General features: G+C 49.6%; 1 protein-coding gene across 14 annotated transcripts in view; it reads left to right on the top strand.

The window, feature by feature from the left end:
- PLEKHA6 (pleckstrin homology domain containing A6) overlaps window positions 1-13,727 on the top strand; it is a 137,999-nt gene that overhangs the window by 49,235 nt on the left and 75,037 nt on the right. Inside the window, exon 1 of one of the 14 annotated variants that reach the window (XM_053667950.1) lies at window positions 7,181-7,287. The exons of 12 other annotated variants lie outside the window; for them this stretch is intronic. The gene's annotated coding sequence lies outside the window, so the exon portion shown is untranslated. Of the gene's footprint in view, window positions 1-7,180; window positions 7,288-12,524; window positions 12,621-13,727 lie in introns of those variants that run through there. One more of the 14 variants, XM_053667949.1, reaches the window with a different exon arrangement.

The raw sequence follows: 13,727 nt of genomic DNA on the forward strand, positions 1-13,727 counted from the left end.
CACTTCTGCTTCCTGCTCACTCTTCCTCCATCATCCCTCCCTCTCCCTCCCCCCTTCCATTTCTCCCTTCCCTCTTTCACCCTTTTTTATTACTCCCACTTTCCGTCCCTCTGCCCTTCCCCCCCAAACATTTATTGAGAAATCACTACATGCCAGACACCAGGAAAAAAAATAAATAAGATTTGGTCACTGCCCTCAGGGAACTGGGAGTCTGATAAGGAGACAGACAGGTGAAAAATCATCATGATATGGGACTGTAATGCGACTCAGAAATCCCTGTGTAAGGGTTACAGAGAGAGGGTGGGGTGGGGGAGGGGGGTGGTGCCGCTGAGTCACTTCATTGGGTGTGGAATGGGAGAGTTCTGGAGGGGCCTCACTGGGACCCATTCACACTTACGGTCACAAAGCTTGTGACCAGGAGCAAGTCCCTTAACCCCTCTGGATCTCAGTTTCCTTATTTATTTTTAAAAACCTGTATTTGAGGCTTATAGCAGAATGAAAATGTACAGACAAAGCCGAGGGCCCAGTATGAGGAAGTGTTAGCCAGTTCTCACTGGAGAGAGCAAGAAACACGGATGCTGGGAATTTCGGAGGAAATGATCTGCAGAGCTGGTGGCGCGGAGATGCACGTTCCTCCCGCTCCTGTCGGGGACTCTCCGAGGCAGGTGAAGGACCGTGGAAGGGGACTGGACCTGCAGCCGCGCCTGCCGTCACGTTGTCCCTCCTTTGTCCTCATCAGAAGTGTCTGCTGGATTAGATGAACCTCTGTCAGTTCCAGAGATACACTGAGTGCTTGGGGGGAAGTTTTTTAAATTAATTTTTTATCAAAGTACAATTTGTACACAATATTGTACTAGTTGCAGGTGCACGACACAGTGATTTAACATTTATATACCTTACAAACTTAGAGCGTAACCATACCCTAAGTCTAGTAACCAACCCTCTGTCATCATGCAAAGCCATTGCCATAGTGTTGATTCTATGCCCTGTGCTGTGCACGGCGCCTCCTGAACTTACTTCATGGCCGGAAGTTGTTCCTCTCGTTCCCCTCCGTGTTTCACCTGTCCCTCCACCACTCCCCTCTCTGGCAACCATCGACTGGTTCTCTGTTTCCATCAGTCTGTTTTTGTTTTGCTTTGTTTGTTCATGTATTTTGTTATTTTTTTGATCTTCCATGTAAGTGAAATCATATCATATTTCTTTATCTGACTTATTTCACTTAACATACTACCCTCTAGGTCTACCCAAGTCATCACTAATAACAAGATTTCATTCTTTTTTATTGATGAGTAATATTCCATTGTCTATATGTAAAAAAAGAATCCCATTGTTTTCATTGTTTGATTTTATTTTTATTTTTTAAATTTCTTTTTCTTTCTTTCTTTCTTTCTTTCTTTCTTTCTTTCTTTCTTTCTTTCTTTCATTTTTTTAGAGAGGGGGAAAGGAAGGAGAAAGAGAGGGAGAGAAACATTAATGTGTGGTTGCCTCTCACATGGTCCCCACTGGGGACCAGGCCCACAACCCAGGCATATGCCCTGACTGGGAATCGAACCTTGACCCTTTGGTTCACAGCCTGTGCTCAATCCACTGAGCTACACCAGCCGGGGCTCACTTGTTGATTTAGAGAGAGAGAGAGAGGGAAGCAGAGAAAACCGGTTTGTTGTTCCTCTTATTTATTCATTCACTGATTGATTCTTGCATGTGCCCAGACAGGGGATCAAACCCGCAACGTTGGTGTATCGGGACGATGCTCTGACCAACTGAGCTACCGGGCCACCACATCTTTTTTTATTCATTTATTTATCAATGGACACTTAGTTGCTTCCATATTGTAAATAATACCACAAAGAACAGAGGGGTGCACATATCTTTCTGAATTAGTACTTTTGTTTTCTTCAGATAGATGCCCAGAGAATTGCTGGGCTGTACGGCAGCTCCATTTTTAGTTTTGGGGACTCTCCGTACTGTTTTCCAGGGCTGCACTAGCTCACAGTCCCACTGGCAGGGCACAGTGTTCCCTTTCCCCCACGTTCTCGCCAGCACTTGTTACTAGTACTGGGGACATTTCTGTCAGTGTCAAGGAGGTAAGGAAACAAGGCCGACTGGGAGGGTCACGTGGCACTAGCAATGCTGACATGGAGGCCACCTCACTTTCTTTTTTCCTGTCAAGCAGAAACCTTCCCACTGTTCATCTTGCACTCACACACAGAGTAGCCTCTGGCAAGTCACGAGCCTCTCAGGGCTGGAAACAAGAGACTCTGCCCCTCCTGGCCTCTCTTGGCCTTGGAGAAGATAAAATGAGACATGACCAGACAGAACTTGGGTCTTGTACAGTAGAATAAAAGGTGTGGGGAATTCTATGTCTTCTAGTCAGGTTTGTACTGCTCGGCTAAATTGAGGACTTAATATATCATAAGGTTATGAGCCCTATTAACCAAGTTTATTACCTCCAACTATTGTCACAGAACTTTCTGGACTCTATGATGGGACCCTGGAGGTGCTGCTTCCTGAATCAAGCCATTAGAAAATTAAATTGCTTGGTTTTGATGTCAGGGCAACCGAAGCCACCTCTCTTACAAACAGGGCCACCTCCTCAGTCCCAGTCTGGAAGCAGGTCTGGCTTCCAGAAGGTGGCATCGAAGTGAAACAGACAGATAGGGTGGTACAATGGTCAAAGGTCGGATCTGGGTGGGAGGCAGGGTGCAAATCCTGGCTCCACTACTTATCAGATGGAGGCGGCTTAACCTCCCTGGGCTTGGTTTCCTCACTTGTGGAGTGGGGGCACGACGACACCAACCCCACAGCGTTGAAGGTGGGTTCAGTACAAGTTAGTCTGGAACTTGTAACTCAGCACAAGTGGGTCTGAGTTCCCTCAGTGCTTTCAGGTACTCAGACCCACTGTGCCCAGCCGCCTGTCCTACCATGAGCGGGAGGGAGGAGCACCTGAGGAAGCCGAGGTCGGGAATTTGGCTCGAAGCCTACGCTGTCCCAGAGAAACATTTCCTAGCTTCCCCTACAGCATCAGCTTCTGTTTTTTCTCCACACTCCAGGAATATGTTTACCTTGTAAGCAAAGATGTGTGCATGCACACAAACACAGACACTCTTACACGGATATATTAATACATGAAGTTACACTTCTATGTAAAACTTTTCCAGACATTTTATGTGTATTAACAAGTATAGTCCTCACAAGGACCCTGTGAGGTGGATGCTGCCAGTGTCCCTGTTTTAAAGATGGAGACGCTGAGACAGAAAAAGTGAGTGGCTAAGTCAAGCTTCTAACACGGTGTGTGTTCCGGTTATTAAAGTAGCAGAAATTAATACTTACCTCTTACCAAGTGCAGTGTGCATGGCTTTCTATTCTGCTCCTCTAAATTTAAAAAATGCCCATCTCGATTTACTAAATCGATTTCCCCAATCCACTTATGAGTCCAAAATTAGTGTGAAAGTCTCTGTCCCACGGAATCTGCTCAGAAAGCGAGCTGGGTAGTGACCGGAAACCTGTGGGGACGGAGGAAAGAGCCGTGGCAGCTCCCTCGTGGCCTTTCCTCAGAGGCAGACACAGCTCCAGCTGGGGGTGTGGGGCTCTGAGACGCAGGAAGGTCCCTGTGGTTCCCGGATGTGGGGCCCTGCAGACAGTGCGCAGAGATGGCTGCATCCGGGCTCTAGCGTTTGTTCCTGAAGATCTGGCTGCGGGGATATTGCTGGTCACCATCTTGTCTCTTGTGGGACTGGAATGAGAGAGTGGCAGCCAGCCTGCAGCCCTGCTGGGCGCCCAGGTGTGGGGCTGACTGCCAGGCTCACAGCACCTGGGTCCCTATGAGCTGATCAGTGTGCCGTCAACAGTACTCTATGTTTTGCTTTAGGCTTGACTTTTGAAACATTTTTGTGTTTATCAAGTTATCTCATACTCGCAAGAACTGAGTTAGAGTAGCAGAGGTTCTGTCCCATTTCACAGGGGAAGGAAGGGGGGCACTGAGATGTTCAGTGATGTGGCCATGGCTCAGAGCAGATTGACACAGGTCTCCTGGCTTCTAGTTTCAGTGGTTTCACCTGCAGGGCACGGTTGATGGTGGGATTTCGTGTTAACCATGGAGGTGTTTCAGGAAGGGATATAAAGAGGCCGCCTCACCTATCTGGGGTCCTTCATTTGGCTCCTCTGTTCTGCAGCCCCAGTTGCCCACTGGTGAGATACAGTGGAGTCATTGCCACCCTGGGGGATCCTAATGTATAGGCCAGAGGACGGAGGGGTGCACTGTGGCTTCCGTCTGCCTGGTAGTGTCATTCGTATCTGGGTAAGTTGGATTGCCACACTGCCTTCTCCAGCGGGGAATACACTTAGATGCCAGCCAGCCAGATAAAGGTTTAACTCAAGACCACAGGGCTGCAAAAGGTGGAAACCAAGGGGACCTGTGGCCTATGGGAAGGGACCGTCTTCTTTCTGGGCGGGGCCAGCTAAGGTGTTGTGCCCCTCAGGAGCAGGAGGAAGGAAAAGGTCCACTGAAGAGACTTTGCCAGCTCCTGGGTTGCTGAGGGAGCCCTGCCCCTACAGGTCCCACCCTGGCATTTGGGACCAGGGCTGCTGGGGAGGTGGATGCTCGTAGGCTGGCCTGTTGAGAGCACTGCTCCTGCTGTCTGCCCTGAGTGACCTGTGGCTGTCTTTCACGGCAGCTGTCCCCAAGCCTCCTGTGTGTTTCTTGCAGGGACAGGGAGTGCTCTAACACCCACTTTCCATCCTGTGTCAGGAAAGCCAGGCCTCCACCCGCCAGCGCCTCACCTCCCTCATCAGGCCTGGTGTTGCTTTTTAATAGTTGAACAAGTCAGGGAAACATTTTCTGGGGCTCTAGTTGTTTCCGAAGGGTCCTGGCTTCTTCCCACTGGGAGTATGCCTTCAGAGATCATTTTATCTATTGACCAATAAGAAAATATTTCCTGAGCGGGAGCCACTTTGTGCGTGGTGGGACTCCACAGCCTGGCCCCAAATACTCCTCCTGCTTCGGTTAGTCATGCGGGATAAATAAGATCCTGACTAAGGAAGCAGTCCCTGCGGTGCATGGTGAACACACAGGAAACAGAGGCCGTTGTCACCTTCGGCACCCCCCTGACATTTTCAAGGGCCAAGATCCTCCCACCCATTGCCCGTGGCACCCTTTCAGGAGCACCCCTCTCTCTCAGAAGCTGTTGCTGTCCCCATGCTGCCCCCTCCCCTGGTCATCCCTTAGCTCCATCATTCTGCCCCATGGTGGGCTGCCCTGGAGGGGAGGAGGGCCCTGTGGGTTCGGTTCTGTCTGCATCCAGGCACAAGCCTGGGGACTCCTTGAGTTGCAGGGGCCTCACCTTGTCTCAGGATCTAGTACTGTGGATGCTCAGGGAATCTCTATGGAATGAATGATCAATTCACGTCCATGGCCTCCCTGGGGAGGGGGCTTCCTGGAAGAGGTGGCGTCAGAGCTTAGCTGGAGAGCAGTGGCCGCCTGGCTTCTGGGGAGGCTGGGATTCAACGGCCTTCTAGGATGGGACCTGGGAATCCATGTTTTAGAGAAGTTTCTTGGGTTCTGAGATAATCAACTTGGCTGAGATCTGCTATCTTAAAGGTTGTCTTGCTCTGGTGGCTGGAGAAGAGAGGGACATCTGGGAAAGAGGGTGGGACACCAAGGCCAAAGCAGAGATGCCCGAGGCCATTTGGGGAGGTACCGAGAGGCTCTGGCTGGGTCAGAAAGGTTGCACCCTGAGCAGTGGAATATGATACTGGAAGGCGGATGGGGATTCACTGTAGAGGGCCTTCGGCACCAAGACAAGGAGTGAGCAAGGACTTTAGGTCGCAGTCAGGGGAGGGGCAGCCACGGGGAACTTCTGACTGGCAGAGTAACGCGATGCCTACCCAGGGGAAATTGTCTGTAGTGTTTTTAAAAGTGCAATGGCAGAGTCCTAAACTTCCTCTTTTTTTAAAGATTTAAAAAAACTTTAGAAGGGAAGGAAGAGAAAGGAGAAAATATATGGTTCTCCCCCCTACACCAGCCAGGGCTTTTTAAAAAGATTTTATTTATTTATTTTTAGACAGAGGAAGTGGGGGAGAAAGAGGGAAAGAGACATCAATGTGTGGTTGCACTCCTGTGCCCCCTACTGGGGATCTGGCCTACAACCCAGGTATGTGCCCTGATGGGAATCGAACCCATGACTCTTTGATTCACAGCCTGTGCTCAATCCATTGAGCTACATAAGTCAAGGTCTAAACTTCCTCTTATCATTCATCTTGAGTGCTTCTTGGTGTCTAACCTAAATCTTTTCTGCTGTAATCAAAGTCCAATTTATCTCATAGGAGTTGGAAAACAGCTGGATAGGACCCAGTGACTGGAAAGAAAAGCTGTTTTCCCATTTCTGTCAGAAAGAACTCACATGTCTGGGAGGAATGGGAGTGTGTGTTAGGGTTCTGGGCCAGGCTGGCAGAGCCTAGGGCCATATGAGGGTACTGATCTAGGTGCCCGCCTCCTGTGGATTTGGGGTAATCTAAGCCCCTGTGGAACTAGAAGGCCTGGGTTTGTCCCTGAGGTGCTGTTCTGCCGCACGCCCTCCCCCGCAGCACTGGTTCACACATTGGGTCTTTGAAAAGCTTGTGGCATCCACTCAGCCATCTCTACCCTCCTGCTCCATTGTGCAGGTGGAAAAGGTGGGGCTGATAAAAGTCTAGAGCCGGGAGATAAGGGCCTAGAAGAAGAAAGATAAGATATTCAAAGAAGGGCACTGGGGAGGAGGTTAAGGGTGGGGGGCTCACTGCTTCTCACCCCAGCTTGTTGGGGTGCAGAGTGGGGGATCTGCCGGGAGCCACAGAGGCAGCAGGTGTCCATTCCTCTCTAGTCTCCAGCTTAGACCATCCCAGGCTAGGGGGGTGGGCAGGAGTTCAAGTCTGTCTTGTCCTCCATGGGTCCTCTTCTGTGGTTGCTCTTGTCCCATTTTTTCCACCTGTCATCTGCAGCAGTATCTGATGGAACCCCAGAGACTGCAGTCCCTAAAAAAGAAAGCTTTTCTTAAACAGATGACTTCTCCCCCTGGGCTTCTAGGACAAGTGGAACATTCCATTTAAAGGCTGAAACAGGAACAGGTGAGTTACAGTGCAGAAAAGAGAGCACTCAGAGACACAGGTGCCAGGAGTGCTGAGCCACTCATGCTGCCCACTTCCACCTCGGCCACCTCTTACCAACCTGCTCAGGGTCTCCCTGCTACTTGTGCCCTGACTGCAACATGCCAGCAGGGCAGGACATGGCTCTGGGACTCCTAAAGAGGTCAGGTAGGCAGACATCCTCTCAGAATATGTTGTCCCTGCCATCTGGGACTTTCACTTTCCCACCCGCCTGGGGCTTCTGTGTCCCATAATTCTGGGGGCACTATTCACTCTGAGCTCCCTGTGAGGCCGGAAAGTCAGTGCCACCAGATAAGTAGGAGGGCAGAATCAGACACTTTTCTGTGTTCTAGGCAAACAATAGGGACCTTTCCAGGAAGCTCCAGGGAGGGAGTTGCCTGTAAGAGTATCCGGGGGTGGCTTGAACAGGTTTCTGCATTTGCTGCTGATTGCTTAATTAGACACCTACATAGTGCTCTCTGCTAATGACCACATCTCCCAGGGAGATGGCAGATGAAAGGGTCAGTAACTTCATCTGGTGCAAGCCAGGTGAAGGTCTGATGGATGGCCCCTGGAGAATGGGGGTGTCCGAGGCAGAGAATCATGGGATTTCCATGGGCCAGAGCAGACTGTAGACTGTCAAAGAGCGTGGGTGTTTTCCCTTTGCGACTGAGCAGAGAGGCAGTGAGCTTGGGGCCGGTTTCTGTCTGCAGTATTAACACGCTGTGTGAGTGAGCTTCAAACTCCTGGCTGTGTGTGGTTCTCCCTCTTGAGAAATGGGGAGGATCATCCTCAGTGTCCAGCCAGTGCCTGAGGCCAGATGAGCTCAGGAATGTGCATGTTTCTGGGTATATGAGCTCTGAAGTGGAGAGCAACCAGGGGTTTTTCCAAGCGCCTGAGTTAGGTTGCAGAGGGAGCAGGTAGGGAGCTCTGCCGATTTTGCGGAGGAGTGCATCACTGAGCCTCATGAACCCCATCTGACTAGACAAATCAGGAACCACTCTGGGACTTGAGGCTGAGTTTCCACAATGTGCTAAGAGCCTAGCAGCAAAGGTTTCAGAGCTGTTCAGAGGGTGTGCTAGAGGCAACTGATACAGGTGACTGGCTGGGGAGTGGCTGTATGTGAGTGTTTGTGATTCTTCTGAGCCCATCCAGCTCATCTTCCTAGAAGGGGGATTGTTGGGATATGGGGCAGAGTCCCCAGCCCTCTCCTGGGTGAGGCAGCCAAATATTTGCCAAAAGAAAGGTACCAGGACCCAGGTAAACATTGTGCTTGTGCAGCCCACACAGTGCCATGTTCCCATGGGTTTCCAAAGACCAAGCCCTGTTGGGAGACAGGCCCCTGTGAAGGTGGGGCTCTAGGAGAGCACAGGGCTGGGCATCTTGCGTGAGCCAGGGAGAAGCCACTCCACCCCTTGGGTATCTCTGGGACACTGATACCCTGGCTTCGGGGTCTCCTTTGCTCTCATCTTCTCCACCTCAGGAAGGCCTGGCTACATCAAGAGGCTGGAATCCGTTGTCGAACTGCGGGACTGCTGTAGGCTGTGGTTTCCTTCCTGCTTCTGATGGAAATGATAGAACTAATCATTTCTATGCATCTCAGAGACTGGGGAGGGTGAGGATCTACTGCAATGGAAACATCAGACTGTAGGAAAATGCTGAATTTTGAAGCTGGGCGAAGCTAGTTTTGAATTTTGACTTTCCCACTTACTGGCTGTGCGACTTTGTACAAATTAGCTGCCTCCTTTACTCAGAGTTTCCCGTGGTATAAAATGGGATTTTAGGGCCCACATTGCCATAGGTGGCTATGAAGTTTCCTCCTGTAAAGACATAGCACAGTTACTTTTACAGCATAACGTGAATTCTTTCATGTTGGGAAGAAGGAAAAGTGACTATATTCAATTTTACTCAACAAGTAAAAAAGTGTTTGCAGTTCCAAAGAGCCAGCGATTTTGTGTCTTTAAAAACCCTTTGAACATCTTAGGAGGAAGAAATATTTGAAAACTCTCTTATATTTGGCAGTTTCCATTAGTTTTTTGTTACCTGTTCAGGAAGTCTTTTTCTGTTTAGTCCCAGACCAGGAAACAGGGGTGGAAGCAGAAAATCATGCTCACAGCCCTTCAATGCGCTACCTGCAGAAGTCATGAGCATCTGGTCCTTTTAGAAGCTCAAGTGCCACGCCCACTTATTCCAGGAGCTGGGGCGCGCTTTCCTGCATTGGGTGGGAGGGCAGACTGCCTAGTGCTGCGATTCCTCCTCAGCATAGGAGGCTCTGATTCTGGGGCCACCAAAATTTCCCTACCCTAGTAGGCTAATGCCTGAGAGATTGGAATTAGGAGGAAATTCCCTTGGGCATTCCTGATTTCCTTCTCCAGTGCACGGACCCTTTTATTAGGACCAAGTCTGGACTCTAACCTCACTCTTCTCCCTGAGCGCTCGTCACTGCCATCGAAGGCCTTGTGCTCCTGTGCACTCTCGCTCTGCTGCGTGTCTCCGAATTGGCTTCTGCTCTGCATGGATCTTGCCCTTTACGCCAAACCCTCTCAAGCAGGATGGGAGATAAAGATCAAGCAGCTGTTTACAGAATTTCCTCTGGGTGCTAGGCCCTGGTGCAGGAGCTGAGGGGGAAGGCATGGGATTGTAATATATAGTCCCAGTCCTTAAAAAGCTTGTCTCTCTTTTGAAAATAACACAAGTAAAAAGTTAGGTCAGGACACAAGGCTGTATGGGATGATACTTAAGTGGGAGTAATGGCAATGGTAGGGAGAGCAGTGGACAGCTAGTCATGGGCTGAGGCACTCGGCGAACTGGGCCAGTGGGTTCTGGACGCAGAGTACTGCCGGGGTGAGACACTGGAGCAGGAAGGAGAGATTAGAAGGTGGCCTGGCAGTTGGAAGGCTGTCTGACTGAGACAGTAGACGTTGACCTTGATAGAAGGCAGAGAACTTGGTGAGGAGCTCATCCGTTACAAAGTGTTCTAAACTGGTGTAGATCACAATATTCAAATGGCACAGACAAGTACCCAGTGAAAAGTTTCCCCCTGCCCCATTGGGGACCTACTCCCTCCTTGGCGATGGTCACTGTCACCACCGTCGGCTGTGTCCTTCCTGCGATGCCCTAAGCTAGTCTCAGCTATGACTTGTGGGCCCCCTCTGGCTCACCACCTAATTTTGCAAAAATGATGTTTATATTTAAAATGGTTAAAAAAATAGAGAAGAATAGTTTTGTGGCACATTAAAATTATATGAAATTCAAGTGGAGTTTTACTGAAACATGGCTGTGCTCATTCGTTTATGCTCATTTCTTTATGTTCATTCATTTATACTCACTTGTTTATACTAATTTCTAAAAATATTTTATTTATTTATCTTTACAGGGGAAGGGAAGGAGAGAGGGAGAGAAATATCAATGTATGGTTGCCTCTCATATGCCCCCTGCTGGGAATTGGCCTGCAACCCAGGCATGTGCTCTGACTGGGAATTGAACCGCGATACTCTGGTTCGCAGGCCTGCACTCAATCCACTGAGCTATGCCAGCCAGGGCTGTTTATACTAATCTATACTCACTAGTTTGCATTTATCTTTGACTGCTTGTATGCTACAAAGGCAAAATTGGCTATTTGCCACAGAGGCTATATGGCCCACGAAGCTAAAAATATTTGCTATCTAATCCTTTACACAAAAAGTTTGCTGGCCCCTGATCCAGGTAAATACAATCATCCATTAGTTACAAATCATCTCTTAACCTAGACGGTAGCATACTAAGTCAATTCCTCTGCCATTTACCATCTTCATTTTTCTATCTTGGAGACTGTACCACAATATAGTTAGTGGGTGGTGAATCTTCATTTCATTTTAGATATGCTGAGTTTAAGGCGAAGACTGCAGACACGCCTTGGGGATATTGCGGGTTTGGGTCCAGGCCACTGCAATAAAGAGAGTAGCACCAATAAATCCAGTTGTAATCTTTTTGCTGGTTGGGGGGTGGGGGGTCTTGCCTTCACTTTGCAAAAAATATTCAATACTTGCGAAGCACAGTAAAAGGTGTGCCTGTAGTTTGGGACAAATGCTCAGTAGCTGGTTGGGCTCTGGGGACTGAAACTTGGCACCTGGAGGCGAGGACATTTGCAGGCAGGTCTGCAGGGCGCATCTGTGACCTCGGTCTGTGAATTAAAGATTTCCCTTTAGCAACTTGAAGTGCTGCACTATTAGCACTGTACAAAGTGACCTGTGAATGTTACTAGTCAGGGGGACACAAAGACAATGAACGAGAAACATTAAGCCAGCACCTGAAGGGACAGTAAATACTAAAGGCAAGTCACAGTCACCTCTTGAGACAGAAGTAGGAAGGAGTGTGCAGTAGTGAACAGAGCAGCACAGCAGTGGACCTTCTTTGAACACCTACTGTGTGCTTTATACTTGTTGCCTTATTTAATTGTTACTTTCCCAGGTAGTAGCATTTACTTCATTTGTAAAATGAGGAAATTGAGGCCCAGAAAGGTTAAGTGACTTTTTTCGCATTCAGTGATTCAAGTGAGTGTCTGGTTGTACCAAAGCGTGACTCCACAGGATATCGAAAGCCTTCTCTTTCCATTCTGCCACCCAAGATGCCAAACTGGCCTGGGAGTCCCTTCCCAGCTTTGACAAGCCCTTTCATCTTCTTGGCCTCAGTGCCTTACCTGCAAAATGAGGCAGTTGTCACCAGAGACTTCCTTTCCCACTCTCCTGTGGCCTGATTCTCTTATGGGTGAAACACTGGGGAAAGAGGGGGCTCTGTAACAGCCAGACACTGGGACTGGGGAGAGGAGAGGAAGGAAAGAGGAGGGAAGCAGGGGGGAGGGGAGGGAAGAGGTGTGTTTGTCAATGAGTATACTCTAGACCAGTAATCTGGGATCTGCTCCTTAGGAGACTATCATTCCTTGAGGTGGAGGAAGAGTCTAGAAATTGCTTCTAAACTGGGAACTTGCTTATCACCCTTGCTTCCAGGACTCTGAGCACCACTTGAATTGAAGCACCTGGACTTGAATTGCTGGAGGGGGTTAGGGTTGGGAGAGACTGTGGACCCTGCCTGACAGGTCTCTCCCTAGTCTGCAGGGCTCTCTGCTCTGGGTTTCTGGAGGAGCTGCAGCTAGAGGGCTGTCTGATGTTACTAAGTTGCAGGCGGGGAGAAGAGGGAGGGGAACAGGGGCGGGTAAGCCATCAGACCCAGGAGCCTGGGCGTGAGTGTGTTTATATAGGAGTCAGCCAACCTGCAGTTTCAGATTTCAGACCCCGCTTTATCCGGAGACTTCCCCTGGTTTTCAGTTAATGCTGGAGTGAGGAGAGCTGACGCCAGAGCCTATTTTGGAAGGCTGGGGTACTTCTGGACGCCTGGGCTCCTTCCTTCTCACAGCAGCTGCATTCGACACCTTTGGCAATTTTCTCGGATCTGGAACGTTGTTTCATTTCTTCCCAATCAGCGGTCTGAGTCTTCCAGTGGGGCCCTGTCCTCCAGCATGGAAGGTAAAGTCTGGAGTCCAGGGGACCTGGGCTAGGAGGGACCAGGGCTACCTAAATGATCCAGTGGAGAGGACGATAGAGAAGGATGTACATGCTGGGCGAAGAGGAGTGGTGGGGTGGGGGGTGGGGGGGGCAGGGGGGGAAGAGAAAGAATTGAGGCATTTCTATGATATTAAAAGCAAATCTTCTTTTACTTCCCTTTCCTTTCATTTATCCCCTCTTTCTCTCCTAACGAATAAGAATGTCTCTCCTAACAAATAAAAATGTCCCATGAATGTCCATCTTCCTTTGGGATCTCCCATCAAGAAATAGGAGAAAATTTCTGACTTCTAGGATGTAAATATTCCCTCACTTGGAAGTAGGGGGCTGCACAGGGAACTTAGGGGCAAGGATTGGTACCACAGATATGTGTCCAGAGGACTGATGCCCCTAGAGACAGTCCTGGTTTTTGCAGGCACTTGGAAATATTCCCGATAAGCAGTGAGTCCTGCAGCTGTTTGCATGTTGGGAAGGTGTAACCAGTATGGATACCAGCATGGTCTTCATGTGAAATTAGTTTGAGCCATCCTAAAGGGATTTAAGCTGTGAAAGGCCAAGTGCCAGGAGCACTTTCTGCCCAGTGCCTCAGAATGGGGCAGGATGAGGCCAGCGTCCCGGTGGGGATGGGGCTTGGCACTCTTCCTGAAAGCAGACATTTGGGTGAGGAGGTGATGGGTGGGTAAGGCTGGTTGCAAGTGGCTCAGTTTTCCCAGGCCTGTTTCTCAGTTTTTGCATGACGTTTCTCAGTGGCCAGGGGCAGAGATCAGAGGTCAGAGGTACCTCATACAGGGGCTGGCAGCCTGGCCTGGATGCCCAGGCCTGTCGTTTGTATAGTAATGCCCCGTGGGCAGCCCATGCTGTGAGGCAGGGTCTGGCAGGTGGGTCAGTGGGATTCTGTACAAGGCTGAAGGTGGCTTTTGAAAAGCCCATTTGGGGTGGTGAGACAGCTTTGGAACAAGAGTGTGGTGGAGTGAGCTGGAGGCAGAATGGAATGGACAGAAGGGAGTAAGGAGAGGGGACCAAGGAGTCCTAAGGTCTCATACATTCCAAGCTGCTGCCAACCAGGAGGCC

Source organism: Artibeus jamaicensis, unplaced genomic scaffold, assembly GCF_021234435.1.
Source record: "Artibeus jamaicensis isolate MK-2021 breed Jamaican fruit bat unplaced genomic scaffold, CSHL_Jam_final contig_475, whole genome shotgun sequence".
NCBI classification, from domain to species: Eukaryota; Metazoa; Chordata; class Mammalia; order Chiroptera; family Phyllostomidae; genus Artibeus; species Artibeus jamaicensis.